An 18106-nucleotide genomic window follows, 5' to 3' on the forward strand; every position below is an offset into this window, starting at 1 on the left:
AGCCAAAGCTCTAGATGTTGCTATGAGGTTGAAAATCAGAGGTTGTGGGAATAAGAAAGTAAGGAGACTGGAAGAATGAAAGTTGTGTTTGAAAATAGACAAAAGATTAAGATTTTAGAGATATTACAGCTAAGACAATGACAATATCCAAGGGGCGTCTGTTAGAGTGAGGGGCACAGATTAAGTGTAGGTAAAGTAGAAAAGTAGTACTAGAACGAATGTAGTGTAGATGGATCACCTGTATCTATTTTGAAATCTCCTAAGGTCAAGGCTGGATATAGGATAAAGAAAAAGAATTTAAATTACATTCCAACGTTTTAATTCAGAGGTCTCTTGAAATTAATAAATTTATTAATAAAATAATCTGTTGACCCATGTGGATCCTCAAAACAGTTGTTAGACAATCTATGGGTAAAAACTATGTTCACAATAATAAAAAGGTATTTGCCTTTTTCACTTTGTTGACATTTGCATTGATTATGCAAAAGCAGTTGTGAGTAGAGCTAACATCATATTTAGTGTTGGGAGACTGAGTGTTTTCCCCTTAAAATCAGGAACAAGACATGTCATCTGCTCTTACCATTTATATTTAACATTTTACTGGAGATTCAAGTTAGGACAATTAGGCAAGAAACAGAAAAAAAATCATCGATGGGAAAAAAAACAAAATTCTACTTGCAGGTGACATAATCTCATATATAAAAAAACTCTGGAAAATCTATGCCAAAAAATATTACAGCTAGTTAACAAATTAGGCAAGGTTGCAGGATAACCATCAATATGAACAATCCAGAAATGAAATTAAGAAAGTAATTTTATTTACAGTAGCTTTAAGAAGAATAATATACTGAGGAGACAATTTAATAAAAGAAGTGTAGGGGCACCTGGATGGCTCAGTGGTTGAGCGTCTGCCTTTGACTCAGGTCCTGGAATCAAGTCCTGTATCAGGCTCCCTCTGCCTACATCTCTGAGTCTCTCTCAGTGTCTTTCATGAATAAATAAATAAAATCTTTAGAAAAAGAAGTGTAATACCTATATGCTGAAAACAATAAAATACTGTTGAAAGAAATTACAGAACTAAATAAATGCAGAGATATCCCATGTTCATGGATCAGGAGACTTAATATTGTTAAGATGGTTGACACTCCTCAAATTTCCTACAAATTCAAAGTAATCCTTTTCAAAGCCCCACCTGCCTTTTCTTTTGTATAAATTGAGACAGAGTCTAAAATTCATACAGAAATGCAAAGGATCCTGAAGAGTTAAAAGTATCTTAAAAGGAAAATCAGAGCCAAGGGACTCAAACTTCCTAATTTCAATACTTCCTACAAAGCTATAGTAACCAAGATAGTGGGGTACTAGTATAAGAATATCCATTTAGATGAATGAAATAGAATCAACACACCACAAAGAAACTCATATTTATGGTCAGTGGATTTTGACAAGGGTGCCAAGGCAATTAAATTTGTTCCTACAAATGGTATTGGAACAACTTGATATCCACATGCAAAAGAATTGGACCTCCCCCCCACATCATAAATAAAAATAATTAACTCAAAATAGATTAGATATGTAAATGTAAGAGCTAAAAATATATAGCACCAAAGAGAAAACATAAGAATAAATCTTTTTGACCTTGTATTAAACAATGCCTTCTCAGATAGAACACTATAAGCCGTAGTAACAAAAATAAAAAGAAGTCAAATGGACTTCATCAAGACTAAAAACATTTTGCTTCAATGATATCATCATGAAAGTGAAAAGAAATCTCACAGAATGGGAGAAAATATCTACAAATCATAGATCTCCTAAGGACTTAGATCTAGGATACTCTTACAACTCAAAAATAAAAAGACATACAATCCAATTAAAGATTGGTCAAGGGATCCTAGTAGACATTTTCCCAAGGAAGATATCCAAAAGCTAGTAATCACATGAAAATATGCTTGATATCATTAGTCTTCATGGAAATGCAAGTCAAAAATATAATGAAATACCACTTGATACCATTAGGATGGCAATAATAAAAAAAGACGGTAATAAAAAGTGCTAGTTAGAATCTGGAGAAATTAGACATTTCACACATTGCTGGTAGAAATATAAAATGGTGCAGTCACCCTCAAATAAATAAGGAAATAAATCTTTTTAAAAATGTCTCTGATAAAGAGTACAAAGTTGTTACTTTTATTAGATATCAACCCTGAGTACACATATTTTTAATGTTCTGTTTGACAAAATGTGAAGTATGCATAAAGCACTTCTCTGGAAGAGTGCAGTGTGATGGCTGTCTACAAAATGTACTCTTGTGATTGTTGGAGCTGCAAGCAGAACTAGCTGGTTTTTCATGGAACACAGTTTTTGCTTTAAAAAAAAAGATAGACAAACTACAGTCTTTCAGATTTGGGGATTTGGCAGACATTTTCTCAAAAGTTAATGAAGCGAGCTTAGCATTTCAAGGAAAACAATTGACAGTATTGCTGTCAGTGATGAAACTGGAGAGTTCAAGTGAAAGTAAGAATTTGGGGGAAGTTGTATCCTCCACTGTAAGCCTAATGGCTTACAAATACTTAAAGAAACTTTTCTGATGAGCTTGGTGGTGGCAATGAATGTGATTTTTTGATTCTCCATAATGAAATGTATCATTGGAAATTTCACTAGTCAATGAACCACTATTCTTCAAAGGACTAATTCGAGATGTCATAAAATCTTGCATTCATAAAAGATCCATTCAAAATACAAGAAAAATTAATGTATTTTAATGTAACAAAGCATAAGCTAGGGTTTCAGATTCCACATTACAACTAACCTTTAAGAAACTACTCTTTGTCAGTTTTGGTGACACATCAAAAAAGAACATTTTTAATAAAAATTCCCCTCCATTTTCCAATGATATATCTGTGTGTGGCCAGATTTTATTCATGTACTTCAACCAAAGTGGCATATTTCCAATAGATTAGACGAAGATAGAGATTGAGATACTGTTTTCCATTAAGCCCAAATATTAAAGAGATCTGCAAAAATGTAAACATTGTCACTCTTCTCACTATTTTTTTTGAAATATATTTGCTTTTTACAAAAATTTGTTGCTTATGGTTAAATGTACTGGGTTCATTATGTCTTTTTCCAATTAATTAATAAAGAAAAGGGTCTTAGATTATCTGTTTTAGTTTCCAATACACTGAATCTCAATATTGAGATTCAATCTCAATAGAACACACCAAATCGCAATAGATAGAATTCATATTACGAAAACTCTTTGGAGTTTTTGGTAATTTTTCGGGGTCTCAAAGGATCTCAATACCAAAAAGTTTGAGAACCACTGCTTTAAATAATATACATTGTATCTGGAATTAAAACAGAAAAGTTCTAATATGATTAGGTACTTTGAACACCAGAAAAGGGGGGGGGGGCATGTTGTAGAGTAAAATAATTATATTTAACACATACTTCACACTGTTTATAATATAGCAGGCACTATCCTGTGAGTTTTGCTATTATTAACTCCTTGAATTCTCCGCATAGGCTTATGAAGTCGGTTCTAGTATCATCCTTCTTTTTACATATGAGACTACTAAGGCACTGAGAGGTTAAGTAAGCTGCTCAAAGTCACACAGCCAGTAAGTATCAGATGAATAGTTGAAGCTCAGTAGTTTGGTTTCACAATTTTTGCTAAGTTGTAAGTGGCAAGATGTGGCTACTAGATTGCTGACCACAGTGGCAGGGGCTGTAGGACACCCTTTGCTGCTTTCTCTGTGCCTCCTCCATGTGTAGAAATGCTCTAGGCATCTGCCACACTCTATCTTGTTAATCCACAAAATACTGTGCAAAAGTGACATTCTACTTTTTAATCTTGCAAATGAGAAAGTTGAGACTTAAGAGCTATTCAGTAGCTTGCTCAAAGTGGCAGCTACTTAAGTACCAGATGACCTAGTCAAGGGTTCAGCACTCTGTTTAATTTCAAAACTCTGCCTTCTAAGCATTTTCCTTTACAACTCTAAAGATAACTGTTTCCAATATTCTACAAGAGAATAGTTTTAAAATAAGTCCTATCTCAAAACACTGATATTTTAAACATCCCTCAATTACCAGAAAAAATCACTACTATTATACATAAATGTACCATTCTCTATGGGCCATGTGAAATAAAATGAGTATCTATCTCTCCATAAATGTAAAAAGGAAACTTAGAAGATGTCGATGTTTTTAGCAAAATTTAGAATTAGGACTTCTCTGAATTGTTTAGATAGATAATTAAAACTGGTGATACCAACATATGAACTTCCATAATATCAGTAATGGATAACATTTATTTACTGTTAAGTGCCAAGTATCAGATACTTTTAGTATGTTATCTCCTTTAATTTCTTCCCAAACCATGAATAATGAGTTATTAATCTTATTTTATAGATAGTAAGTTAAGGCTCGGAGGACTCGAATAACTTACTAAATCAAATAGCTAGAAAGTAGCAGAATTATGAAAGACAAATTTGACTGAGAGTAAAAACCCTCATTCTTCTGCAGCAAATGTAACACAAAAGAAATCTTATATCGTTCTGAGTTTTAAAATTTTCTAATTCTATTTTCTGATTTCTCTAAATGCTTACTATGATCTATTCATCCTGTGCTTTTGAGATGGGTGAGGACAAAACACTCAAGCTGGAGAGATTTTAGAGTTTATAATAAACTGACTTTATGAATGATACTTTTTGGACTTAGAATTATCATTTTCCCTTCTCCAAGTGAGCTAACAGTAATATTAAGTTTCATGATTGTTAAGTTTCGCCTTGTTTCTGTAAACTGAACACTTGATAGTAAAATAGTTTTTCTGTTCTTTTACTCTTGTTTTTTTGATTGTTCTGCATTTATTTGGCCTCAGTTTTAGTGATATTTCTGATTCCATAAGAATATCATTAAAAGATTTCAATTACCCTGGCAGAGGCAAAAAGATATAAGTAAAATAAAAGCTAATTTCTATGGACTGGCTCATTTTGGGGGTACTTTTCATGAAAATAGTGCATTAAATCATGTCCAAAGTTGTCTTCCAAATACTAGTTTTGAATCGTCATTTGTAATATCCAATTTTCCTTTGTATGCAGCCCTCTGTTTGTGTCTATTCTAACTTAATTTTTGACCAGGTTTCATTGCCATTTCAGTATCATTTGCACATTAGAAGACATTGGACATACTGAGGCCAACCTTCATTACCAATAAATCAGAGTTTCTCATTAAGAGCTAATGAGCTCTTATATTGTCCCTCTGATTATTACCCTTGTTCCATTTGAAAAAGAAAACATTTCATCTTTTTTATTCTCTTTCCCAATCCTACCTTTCAGGGCATGAGCGTTTTTAAGGAACAGAAGCGAGCTGAGCCTATCACAGCTTCAACCTTGCTTCTTTCCGCTCTGGTGAGAGAAAAGACACAGTTGTTACATTTCAGATTAATAAGAAAGTGTGTTGCCTCTTCACTGATTTAGACATAAGATTGAATCCCTGCTCTGATATTTATTGCTCAGATGATGCTGCTTATTTTATTAAGCCTAGCCATGCCTCAGTTTCCTCATCTCAGCTTCTTCAACTCACATTGTTGGTTTATAATAAGGATTACATTAGATCATAAGCACAAAGCATTCAGTACACTGCCTGGCACATAACAAGTGTTCAGTGCATGGTTGTTATGACTGAAGAAATTAATTGGGTCCCCCAGAAAACTTGTGTCCTCAGTTCTTGTAGATTTTCTTCCCACTCATCTGCTGTCAAGCAAGGGCCTTCTTTATAAATGGAGAAGAAAAAATAAGATTTTCCTCTGATTATGTAAAGATTTATCTATGCTTTTCTGGGGGGATGGGGAAGAAGTAGTGAGAGACAGCAATGAATTTAAAATTTAAGAAATGAGAAGCATGATAATATTTCATGAAAGTAATAATGAAAAATGAAATAGCCAGACATGTTAATATACTCTTTCCAACTATGGAATTGGGTAGTGGGAAAGGAAGCAACCTCATTAATTAATCAATAGAGGCATTAAACAAGTATATAAATCAATTAAATAGCAATCTATAGTAATATCCTCAGAAAGATAAGAGAAAATACTGGACTAATTTTAAAAAAAACACATAATGTTATTTTTTACAAAGAGGATATTCAGGAAGTCAGCAAAAGCTTTGAAAATTATTGTTAGAAAAAAATGTTTAAAAAGATGAAAAAACAGTTTTAACATACTAAAAATAAGACAGAAAAAACAATAATAAAAAAGACAATTAGAATCTCTGAAGCTAACATTAAGAAGATATCTCAGAAAGTTGAAGGAAAAATAAAACAAAATTGGACAATAATGTTATGAATTCCATCCTCTAACAAATACAGAATTCCAGAAAGAAAGGGCAGGAAATCATGGAAGAGAAGACATTGTCAAAAAATGCTGAGAGACAATTTCCCAGAAAAGAAGAGGGTGAGTTTACAGACTATCCCTAACCATTACTCATTTAGTTGAGTGGAAACCGCAGAGGAACAAGTCAGTTATCACTAGTCTTTCCATTTTCCAAGTCACGAAATTTTGCTGTTAATCTCACACCTTTGATCACTTCCTCAGCTTTTATTGTAGTAGGCTTTCATATTAGTGTGAGATATTTCTGTTTATTCCTTCATATATAATTGAAATTCTATTACCATTAAAAAGAAAAAAACCCTCCACAGCCTATTAGTATAGACATACATCCATAATAAGAACTCATTATATGCTTGCTGAATAAACAAACAAGTTTGGGGATGAGCAGGATTAGAATCAGACCAAACCACATGCTATGTCCCCTTCTTGAAACTAACTCATTGCCTACATAAATTGGGCATATTCCTTCATATTTCTAAGCCTTAATCTTGATCTGTTAGACGGTGTTAATAATAAATCACTGAGAAATTATTTGAATATAAATGCAATGCTATTCATAAATTACCTATCAGAGTGCCTGGAACCTGCTAGGCCATTACTAACCTCCCCCTCCCCACTTCTTCTAGACTCACAACACATCACGATGCATATGAACAAGGCCCTGTCAGAGTTTTCTCTCAAAGCCTGCTTCAAATTTAGCTATTTGTGAGTGCAACCTTTTCATGGAACTCTCAAAATCTTGTCAATATATATATACTGTGACTTTTATTGAGAAAAATACCTGTTAAATTCACAAAGGTCACCTAAAATTGTTCAGTGATAAATTTTACCTATTAAAAAATGATAAAAATGTATGATAGAGATACTCTCGTGTGTGACAATTAAACTGTGAGGTTTAAACAATTTGTTCCTGTTTTAAAGGACAAAACTTTATTGTGAACTATTTTCTGAAGTACAGTTGCTTGTTTTTGTTGTTACTCAAAGTAGACATTTATTCAATACATTAGAATATAAAATGATAACTTTAAATCTCCAGGACGTGCACAACTTGATAGTAGCAAGCTGTTTGAAGTATAAAAATGAGGTGTTTGGTAATATATTTTGATTAAAAGTTTTTATTCGTCTTGTTAATTTGTAGATAATTCACTACTAGTATAAAAGGATAGGATTAGTCCCAGATCTTCTTTTAAAAATTCAAATTAAAAGTGAGTTAAGATGTAGGGTTGGGATCTAATTGTCAAAGAATTGTAATACCAGATGAATGAGGGCCTTTATTTTGTGCTGTAAAAAAGGAGGAAGTTTTAACTTTGCTTCACTTCTTAAATTCATAATTTATAGAATAGCATAGGAACAGCCACAGAATAACTTACCACTAGAACTACTGAGTTCCTTTCAATAACCCAGCATATTCTGTTTATTTCCTTGAGAATAAGTGTTTAGAACTAACAATAACAACAACAACAAAAAAAACCCACCCTTTTTGTGCACTCTTCCTCAGTCAAGAAACAGCTGACATTCCCCTAGCCAGCAAGTTGTTTCAGTACATATGAAATTTGAGGGGAGTTTTGCAACCATTTTTAAAAAGTAATGATTTAGGGGCACCTGGGTGGCTCAGTCGATGAAACATCCGAATCTTGATTTCGGCTCAGATCATGATCTCAGGGTTGTGAGATGAACCCTACGTCAGGCTCCCTGCTGGGCGTGGAAGCTGCTTAAGCTGCTCTCTCTCCCTCTCCTTCTGCCCCACCCCACCTCTCTAACTCTCAAAAAAAAAAAAAAAAAAGACAGAAAGAAAGGATTTAGACCTTCAATCATTACTAAAATAAAGACACAAAAGGCACTAATTTTCCTCTGGTTATTTCTCTATGTATATTTCACCGTGTTCTAAACCCCAGAACATTAATCTTTATCAAAAGGAGAAATAAGTCTATGAGCTCATTCTAAAATTCAGATCAACTATAACAAGGAACAAACAACCAGCAATTGAAACAGGAGATTGTAGCTCTGATAAATAGTCCTGCAGAACTATAACTAACCAGGTAATTTAACTGTGATGATTTTTTAAAAAAGGTTTTTCTCGCACATAAAAAATAAAATAATAGCCAGTTTGTTCCTACCTTACAAAAGTTTATACTTGATAACTCATACTATCCGTTGAAATCTCCCTTTACAGTAGGGAGAGAGGTCACTGGGCAGAAAGAAAAAGGAACATCATCTGCGCCCCCCTGTGCTAAAAGATGAATTATTTTACTTATGTGGTATGAAACACCTGTGCTTTTACATTCTGCACAAACAGTCTGTAGGCAATGCCGGAAGATGGAAGTTATTAGGTTAGGACTAAGTCCAGAACTCACCTAAGGAAAAAGATTAGAAGCTACACTCATCTGAAATTATCTTTTTTAAAAAGATTGTATTTATTTATTCATGTGAGACACAGAGAGAGAGAGAGAGAGGCAGAGACACAGGCCAAGGGAGAAGCGGGCTCCCTGTGGGGAGCCAGTTGCAGAACTTGATCCAGGGACCTTGGGATCTCGCCCTGAGCCAAAGGCAGATGCCGCTGAGCCACACAGGCATCCCTGAAATTATCTTACTTATTGAAACATCTACAAGGTTCACATTGTGGAGTCAGTCCCTTGACTAAGCAATACCCTTGCTTCTTCTCATCTTTCTACATGCATAAAGCCACATATACGTGAATGAGTCTTAGTTGATCAAATCTTTGGTTTAAAAAAAGGAATGGTGGCAATGGTACAGTATTCAGACCCATGAGGTCTGAGTTGAGGGTCATAAAGAAATATAAAATGGGAAAAATGGGAGGCAATTCAGTAAGCACGAAGGGATAAAGAATATGGGTTTGAGAGGTCATCTGTTTTATAATTTTTTGCTTAGACTCATCCTAGAAAGTGACACCCTTGTGTTGCTGGAAAAATGAAATTCTTGAAGTGTTTCTAGCTGCCTCTGCCTTCTTCCAGTCCTGACTTGTCAGAAAAAAAAAAAAAACCCACCACATTTCTTGTGGAATGCATGAATAAAGCAAGTGACAGTCCTGTTAAGGAACTTAATCATGGGGATTAGCGGCCTTTGCCAATGAGCAGACTGCATCAAGGGAGCAAGTCACCATTACGCAGTCTCCACAAATCTGTTTTATGTGTCTTATTACAAATCTGGCTTGGTCTGAGGAGTAAAAATTACGATAGTTGCAGTAACATTTCTGTCCTGTGTGTTTTTAATATATATCTCATTTAACACTCACAGCAGCAAGAATTAACAGGTGTCAATCTCATTTAATACTTAAAACAGCTCTATGGATAGGTATTATCTTTCCTTCCCATTTTAACAGACATGGAAAGCCTAAACAATTATATTTGCCTGAGGTTACACTGCTAATAAATGTAGAAGTCAGTATTAAAGTCCAGTTGTGTCTGTTACAAGATCCCGAGCTTGGAACAGTCTTAGTCTATGTATACTTTTACCTTCTAGAAGAAAACTATGACAATGCAAAATACTTCTGCCATTATCATTACTTTGAGAAGAATGTTTTGGTAGTGAAGGCTAGGACATGTTAGCATAGATTTCCAAAAGATGGTGTTGAATCTTTTCTTAAAATGCTAGAAAATAGGCAGGATGATCAATATTAATTATAGCAGCTAACACTAATGAATATCAATTATGTTCCAGACACTCTGCGAGGCATTTTTACATACGACAACCATGTGAAGTAGATGATTTTATTTCCATTTCATCAACTAAGAAACAGACTCATATAAGTCAAACCCTCATTCAATAAAAGATGAACTAAAATTTAAACTTGAATTGTTTGAAATGAGAGTCACCCTGTTTTCATTATGCCACAGTACCACCACAAGGCATACACTATTCAAAATCACCTGGGCAGGACATCTTGGAAGAAAACTTGAATTAATCAGAGCCTCAAATTATTCTTGGATAGGAAGACTCGATATTGTAAGGATGCCAATTTTCCCTAAATTAAGCTCTAAATTTAATGAAATTGCAATCAATATTCCAACTGGAGGGCAGAAATAGGTCAAAGAGGTGATAGCTATAGGGGAACAGTTTTCAGCTCAGTTTAAGAAAGCATCTTCTAGGAGTTAGAATTATCCAGAAATGGAGCAGAATGTGAAATAGTCAACCTTCTGTCACCCTAAGAATTCCAATGGAGGATAAATTGACCACCTGTTGCGACTTGCTCACACAGCATTAGGAAACTATCATTTCCTGAGTGTCCATTTCCTATACACTGAACTATCCAGTTTCACCTTTTATCTCATTCAGTTTTCATACTCCCCTTATTTTTCAGGCATACAAATGGTTGATAGTGGTTAAGAGCGCAGCCTATGCCATCACATAGGGCTTGATTCTCAAGTCTGCCCCTAACCGGCTGTAAAACTGTGAGAAACATCTCCAACTCCCTAGGTGTCAGTTACTTAGCCTGAAAAATGTAGATAGCAAGACCCACCTCACCAGATTCTTGTAGGATTAAATACAAGAATATTGGAAGAGCATTAGCACATCATTGGCCGCACGTCAGGTTTTAGCAAGTGGGGGTTATTATTGATAGGGAGAAACTGAAGCTGGACTAAGTGCTGAGCAAATATTCAACTGAATGAGGTTATCTTTAATGCTCCAACTTTACAATCTTATAAATTTGTGGGATTATAACTAATTCTTCCCTATCTTACACTTTTACTAAAACATGATATAAGGAAGTTAGAAAAATGTTACGTAAAATCCACGTGCTGTCTAACCAAACATTATTAGTTAAATTTAATGGTATATGTTTAGGTGAACTAATTTAGCATTTCAAAATCTATTAAAAGAAAAGTAACACAAAGTCAGGAGTTGAAAACAAAGCAGCTCATCAGGTTATTGACCTACTTGAGATCTAAGTTTCTGAAAGGAAAAGAGAAAATATATATTTTTAAATTTGAAGGAAATAATTCTTAAAATATCAGTGCTTCTGATGTGTATTAAGGGAGTTGCTATTTCTCCCTTGACTTTTGGTGGGATGAATAGAAATCTCATAAGTCTTTATAAATGTAGACCAGAAGACAAATCACGATCTCTTCACTGAGATTGCTTCTGAACCAGGGCTGCTAGAAGAAGGTAGATAAATGCAGTCTGAAGAGATTGGTTTTAACCGTATTGTAAAACAAGTAATATTCAATATCTTATAACCAAGTATATGGCAGACCTTTCTAGGACCCTAATGTTTAGTGAGCGTTATTAAACTTTCATTTCCTATGTGTTTTCTCCATTAAGCCTGGATATATGTATGCTTTATTTAACATAGATCGAAACTGATATATAACCTGAAAGGCTGGTAAGCTGAGTGGGAAAGGGTGATATAACCTGTCTTTATCCATAAGAAGAAAATAAGGGAAAGATACTAACAGCTAAACTGCCTGAAGGGGAGTATGGTTAGAAGACCAGACTGACAATTCTCCTGGCATGGACAATTTTCTGGGCAAAGCGAAACTAAGAACAGGCATGATGAAGACAGAGGCCAAATGCAATTGCAAGTTAAATTTTGACAAGTATGAAGGATGAACTCAGACAGTTGTTAGTAGAGTGTGACTAGTAATACATACCCATATAGAAGATTTTCCAAATTATAGAGTGTATAGCAGTGATTTGCCAACAGCTAATTCCTTAAGAAAAGTTTTATTGAGGTGTAACTGGTATATACAATAAACTACATACATTTGAAGAGTAAAACTTGATGAACTCTGACATATGTATACACACGTGAAACCATCTCCACAATGAAGATAGGGAACCTATTGATGATCTCTAAAGGTTTCCTCTTGATCCTTTGCAATGTTGTCCCTCTCTTTCCTAAAGTCCCCAAAATTGTCTTCAACAAACTACTGAGCTGATTTCTGTTGTTACAGTTTGGTTTGTATTTTCTAAAGTTTTATATAAATAATCATACAGTATGAATTCTTAGTAGTCTGGCTTCTTCACTCAGCATAATTATTTTAATAGTCAAACATGGGGACACCTGGGTGGCTCAGTGGTGATGTGTCTGCCTTCTGCTCAGGGCGTGATCCCAGAATCCAGGATCTAGTCCCACCTGGGGGCCCCCTGTGAGGAGCCTGCTTCTCCCTCTGCCTATATCTCTGTCTCTTTCTCTGTGTCTCTCATGAATAAATAAATAAAATCTTAAAAGAATAGTCAAACATGAGGCATTTTTGATGATGCCTATATCAATAGTTCTTTCTTGTTTATTGTGGAATAGTGTTCTATTTTATCCATCACCTGTTGATAGACATTTTTTTTTTCCAGTTTGATCCATTGCAAAAAAGGTTGCTATGAATATTTGGGTTCCTGTCTTTGCATGTTTTCCGGTCTCTAAGGTCAACAACTCAGAGCAGGATGTCTAAATCTTATCGAGTAATAGGTATATTTTTCTTTCTTTAAGAAATTGCCAGGGAACCTTGGTGGCTCAGTCAGTTAAGCATCTGACTCTTGACTTTGGCTCAGGTTATGGTCTCAAGGTCATAAGATTGAGCACTGTGTTGTGTTCCATGCTGGATGTGGAGCCTGCTTATGCTTATCTCTATCCCCTCCTCCCTCCCCTGATTCTCTAAAGAGAGAGAAAGAAGAAAGAAAGAAGAAAGAAAGAAAGAAAGAAAGAAAGAAAGAAAGAAAGAAAGAAAGAAGAAAGAAAGAAAGAAAGAAAGAAAGAAAGAAAGAAAGAAGAAAAGAGAAAGGAAAAAGAGAAAAAAAAAGAAAAGAAAAAAGAAAAAGGAACTGACAATCTGTTTTCAAAGTAGTTGTACCAGAAGTGTGGGTTCAAGGTGCTCTACATCTTGGACAACCTTTGATATGATCAGGTTTTTAAATTTTAGCCATTCTTACTGGTATGCAATGGCATTTAATTGTAGTTTTTAATTTGCATTGCCTTAATGACTTATGACATCGAGTAACTTTAATGTGTTTATTTACTATCAATGTGTTCCTTGGTGAGATATCTTTTCAAGTATTTGGCCTATTTTTAAAATTAGATAGTTTGTCTCCATATTACTGAATTTTGAAAGTTCTTTATGTATTTTAGATACAAGTCCTTTATCATGTATGTAATTTGTAAATCTTTTCCTTCAGTCTGTGATTTCTCTGTGGTTCTGTTCTCTTAATAGTATCTTCAAAAAATCAGATATTGAAATTTTAAAGTATTAAAATTTTTTAATGAATGAATTTTAAAATTACAAAATTTTAAAGCTTAATGAAGTCTAATTTATCAATATTTTCTGTTATAGGCTGTGTTTTTGGTATCATAGTAAGAAATCTTTGACTAACTCAAAACCACAAGATTTTTTTCCTATATTGTCTTTTAAATCTTTATCATTTTAGATTTTATAGTTAGGCGTATGGTCCGTTTATTTTTTGAACATTTTTCTGAGCTATGGATTGAAGTTCTTTTTTAACCCTATGGATATGCAATTTTTTTCTAGCACCATTTTTGAAAAAGACTATGCCTTTTCCACTTATTTTTGCATGACTGTCAAAATTCAATTCACCATGTATGTATTGATATACTTCTGGACACTTGATTCTGCTTCATTGGCCAATATGTCTCTGTTTATACCAATACACACTATCAAGACATTATCTTGCTTAATAGCTTTACATTAACTCTTGACATTAGGTAGATAGTCCAATAACTTTGTTCTTCTTTTTCATACTTGTTTTGGACATACTTGGGTTTTTTTTCTTTTGGTATTTCCATATGAATTTTAGAATCAGCTTATCAACTTCTACTTAAAAAAAGCCACGTGGGAATTTTGAATGTGAATGCATTTAATCTATAGATCAATTCAAGAAGTATTTACATATTAAGATTATTGAGTCTACTAGCTCAGGAAAACAATATATCTCTCCACTCAGATCGTCCTTAATTTCTTCTTAGATATTCTTTAATTTAATTTTCACTATACTAGTCTTTAATCACACCTTTGATCAAATTTATTACTATTTTATATTTTTGTTACTTTGATTAATGACATTGCTTTTGTAAAATTTTAATCTCCATTGGTTCTTTGCTAGCATTTAGAAATATGATTTTGCTTTTGGTCTTACATCCTGTAATCTTACTGACTCACTTAGTATGTTTAATACGTTGTTTTCATTTTTAGTTTTAATGAATTATCTACCTAGATGATTATGTTGCCTAAAGAAAATTTTATTTCTTTCTCCCCAATCTGGATGCTATGATTTATTTTTCTTGCCTGATATCACTGGCTAGAAATTCAAGTCAAATGTTGGAGGACATTTTTGCCCATTTCTTACCTTAAAGAGAAAATACTTAGACTTTCTTTAGTAAGTATGATATTACCTGTAGGTTTTTCATAGGTACTCTTTGTCAAGAGGTTTTCCTTTCTATACCTAGATTGTTAAGAGATTTTATCAGAAATGGATGTTGGATTTTAAGTCAGATGTTTTTTCCATATCTGTGGAGATGGTCATATTATTTTGTTTTGTTTTTTAGTTTGTTCATACGGTGTCTTACATTGATTAATTTTTAAAATGTGCATCCTTGGGATAAATTTTTAAGAAACTTTTTGCTAAATTTTTAAGGAACTTTTCCATTTTGTATATGTTTGTGCATTACATATATTATACATTATATTTATAAGGGATACTGATCTGGAATTTCCTTTTCTTTTGATATGGTTGTCTTACAATGTTTTTGTATCAGAGTAATGATGGCCTTAGAACATGAGTTGTGCATATTTTTTATTTTCTTGAATAGTTTGTGTAAAATTGGTATTATTTACTCCTAAACTATTTAGTAGAGCCCAGATGTCCATCAACATATGAACGTATAAAGAAGATGTGGTATATATGCACTATGGAATATTACTCAGTCATCAAAAAGAATAAAATCTTGGCATTTACAATAACATGGATAGAACTAGAGAGTGTTATGTCAGGCAAAATGAGTCAGAGAAAGACAAATACTCTATGGTTTCACTCATATATGGGATTTAATAAACAAAACATAACACAGGGGAAGGGAAGGAAAAATAAAATACGATGAAAATTGAGAGAGAGGCAAATCTTAAAAGATGCTGAACTCTAGGAAACAGACTGAGAGTTGGTACAGTGGAGGTGGTGAGAGGAAGGGATAATTGGGTGATGGGCATTAAGGAGGGCACTGGATGTAATGAGCATTAGGTGTTATATGCAACTGATGAATCACTAAATTCTACCACTGAAACTAATAAGAAAAATAAATAGATGCCCAAACCCCCCTATTTAGTAGAATTCACTAACCATCAGGGCCTGGAGTTTGCTTTATAGGAAATTTTTAATTATGATTAGTCTGATTAGTCTAGCTAGAGGTTTATCAATTTTGTTAATATTCCTAAAAAAATAGCTTTTGTTTTCTTTGGTTTTCTTTATTGTTTTTTGTTTTCTGTTTTCTTTTTCACTGATTTTCACTATGATTTTTATTATTTTTTCTATTGATTGCACTTAACTTACTCTTAATTTTCTATTTTCTTAAGGTTTCACTTTAAATTGAAGTTATTGATTTGCAAACTTTTTTTCTTTTTAAATATAGGCGTTTCTTAACTTGTAGTTTGCTTTAGTAGGATCTTACAGGTTTTTATACATGTGCTTTTATTTTTATTCAGTTATTTAGAAGTACGTTATTTGTTTTCAAATATTGGGATATTTTCAGAAATTTTTCTGTTAATAATATCTAATTTAATTTCATTAGTCATAAAACATGTTTTTATGTTTATTTTTATTTATTTATTTTTTTAAAACATGTTTTTTAAAACTCAAATCCCTTTTAACTTACTGAGACTTGTTTTGTGAGTCATGATATGATTTTTCTTTTAAATGTTCTGTGAACAATTGAAAATAATGCATGTTCTATTGTTGTAGGTTAGAGTATTTTCTGTGTCATTTAAATCAAATTGCTTCAGAATGATGCTGAAGTTTCTATATCCTTACGTGTTTCCTCTTGTCTGTTAATTATTTTTATTACTAAGAAAGAGATATTAAACCTCCAAAAACTATAAATTTGTTTATTTTTCCTTGAAATACTATTTGTTGTTTTTGCTTTATATATTCTGATGCTTTGTTATTAAGTATATAAATATTTAGTATTGTTATGCACACTTGACTCATCATCAAATTAAATTCTTTATCCCTACTAATAGGGAAATTCACTTGTTTTGAAATATACTTTGGGGGCACCTGGGTAGCTCGGTGGTTGAACATCTGCCTTTGGCTCAGGCCATGATACCAGGGTCCTGGAATCAAGTCCCACATCAGTCTGCTTCTCTGTGTCTCTCATGAATTAATAAATAAAATCTTTTTAAAAAGAAAAGAAAAAGAAAAACAAAAGAAATATACTTTGTCTGACATTAACAAAGGCAGTCTAACTTTTTAAACCAGTGTTTGAATGCTATTTATTTTTCCATCATCTTACACTTAATGTGCTGACCTTTATATTTAATACAGATTAATTCTTTAACTGTCATGTATTTGGTTCTTGCCTTGTAATCCAATCTGGCAATCTCTGTCCTTTAGTTGGGGTGTGTAGACCATGTTTAATGTGATTTTTTTTTTTTTTAGATTGATTGGTTGATTGATTTATGAGACAGAGGAAGAAAACATGCAAGTGAGCAGGGGAAGGGGTAGATGGAGAGGGAGATATAATCCCAAACTGGTACCCCACTGAGTTTAGAGCCAAATGCAGGGCTCAATCCTAGGACCCCAAGATCATGACCTGTGCTGAAATCAAGAGCTGAAGGCTCAGCTGACTGAGCCACCCAGGTGCCCCTAATATGATTATTGATATGACAAAGTTTAATTATTATTTTGTTATTTGCTTTTTATTTGTCCTATTCTTTTCTTTTTTCTCTTTTCTGCCTTTCTTAGGATAGTATTTTATCTCCATTCTATCTTCTTTGTTGGTTTTTAGGCTGTAACTCTTTGTTTAGTTATTTTAGTGATTGTCTTAGATTTTGTTATACTTCTTCAACTTACCACACAGTTTTATTCTCAAATGATATTATATCACTTCATATACAGGATAAAAACATTACCATAGTACACCTCAACTTCTTTCCTCTAAGATTAATGTTTATATTTTTTGTCATACATTTTATGTTTACATATCTTACAAACTCTGTACTACATTATTATTATTTTGTTTAGAAAGCCAATTATTATGTAAATAAGTAGTAAGCCTGTGAGTATAGTTATGAATATTTCTATTAAAGATAATGTGAAAATAATCTTTAATATTCATCCAGTGCTCATTGTTCCCTTATGTAGGTCCACATTTCTATCTGGAGTAATTTTCTCTCTGCCTGAAGAATTTTTTAACATTTCTTGTAGTGCAGATCTTCTGAAGATGAATTCCTTCACCTTCTGTATGTCTGAAAAGTCCTTATTTCATCTTTACTTTTGCAAGGTATTTTTGCTGGATATAGGATACTAGGTTGACAATTTCTTTTCTTTCAGTGATTTAAAGATGATGCTCTTGCTTGTCCTGTTTCTGATGAAATATCTGATCTTATTCTTAACATTGTTTCTCTGTATATAACATATCTTCTTTCCTGGGGCTATTATTAAGATTTTTGCTTATTAACGATTTTAGTGAGTTTATTATGTGCCTTACTGGTTTTGTGTGTGTGTGTGTGTGTGTGTGTGTGTGTGTGTGTGTTTCTTCTGCTTGGG

Source organism: Canis lupus, chromosome 36 (genome assembly GCF_003254725.2).
Source record: "Canis lupus dingo isolate Sandy chromosome 36, ASM325472v2, whole genome shotgun sequence".
In the NCBI taxonomy this organism is placed as follows: Eukaryota; Metazoa; Chordata; class Mammalia; order Carnivora; family Canidae; genus Canis; species Canis lupus.